Source organism: Lucilia sericata, unplaced genomic scaffold, assembly GCF_015586225.1.
Source record: "Lucilia sericata isolate MDLA Ls3-8-SP2 unplaced genomic scaffold, ASM1558622v1 Contig000355F_arrow, whole genome shotgun sequence".
NCBI classification, from domain to species: domain Eukaryota; kingdom Metazoa; phylum Arthropoda; class Insecta; order Diptera; family Calliphoridae; genus Lucilia; species Lucilia sericata.
The window spans coordinates 154,498-155,960 of record NW_023994375.1 but is presented as its reverse complement, the minus strand read 5'-3'; positions in this window follow the sequence as shown (position 1 = coordinate 155,960).

The window sequence follows — 1,463 nt, the reverse complement described above, 5'->3', positions numbered from 1 at the left end:
GCTTTGATCGATTATTATTGAAGTTGTCCTAACGAAGAGGAAGAAGAGACGATATCTCACTTATTCTGCGATTATTTGACATTTAGTATAGAGAGCGTTATTCAGATTCTTCAGGCATAGAGGAACTATCTGGGAAACCAAAAGGCATATCCAAAAATTTATAAAAGAGTCCACCGTAAATGTTAGATTATCGTTAAACATTTCCTGTGGAAGTTGCCAAAGTAATCAATTACTTTCTCTGGCAATACTCTATTTCCCTATATTAGAGGATCTAGATTCTAGTGATTTACACAAATCTTATTGACTGATGCTGATTCTCTTCTAATCCTCTATATTTGATTTTCTGGTTATCTTCTCTTTTTGTATGTATTAACTACAACTATTTAAACTTTAAGATACTTTTACATTTACACTCTCTCCCATTTTGTTGGTCCTTCAGTTAACGATTAAACCAAACAATTTGATGGATTCAAGTACAACTACAATATAACCAAAATTACTACAAATAATGACTGTTTAATATGATGTTGTATGGTTGTATCGTAGTATGTCGTAATTTTTATACCCTACACCACTATAGTGAGGAGGGTATTATGCGTTTGTGTTGATGTTTGTAACACCCAAAAATACACCCACCTTAAAGTATACCAATCGGCTCAGAATCACTTTCTGAATCGTCTGTCCGTCGGTGTGTCCATGTAAACCTTGTGCTCACGCTACAGGTCGCGATTTTCGAGATAATTTGATGAAATTTGGCACACATTATTTTTTCGACACAGAGACGAAAATGGTTATAATCGGTATATTATTTAACCGAGCCCCCATACAACCGTATCCTCCGAATAGGGCTTTTGAGCTCATAATTATGTTAAATGTTCTAATATCTCTACAAAAATCGGAATAACGAGGTTTTATATACATCTAAATTATACTCCCGATTTTCGTAATGATCGATCCATATTTGACCCTAGCCCACTTCGGAAAATCAGTTGAAGTTCAAAATTCACTTATAAACACTACTATCTCGGTTAAATTCTTCATAAATAACTGTAATGTAAACGGAAATCCCTCTACCAAAATGCATAAGGATAGGCCCATATTTATCCTTGCCCCCACATAACTCCTCTTTTGGAAAAACTCTTTTTTGGCAATAAATTGTTAAAATATTTCGGAGTAAAGGTAAAAAACTAAAATGATTTTTTATTAAAAAATAATCCACATTTTTAACATACGTACTGGTGTAGGGTATCATATGGTCGACCATGTCCGACTGTACATTCTTACTTGTTTTGTTATTGAATTGTTTTTGTTTCCAAAAATTGTATTTGAAATTTTTTTATGACATACAACGATACAACATCGATTGTGAATTGGACAATTATATTTTCAAAATTTTGTATTGAGAATAAGTATAGATTGCTTAAACATAGAGAAAATCAAATCAAAGAAATTGTTATTTTTTC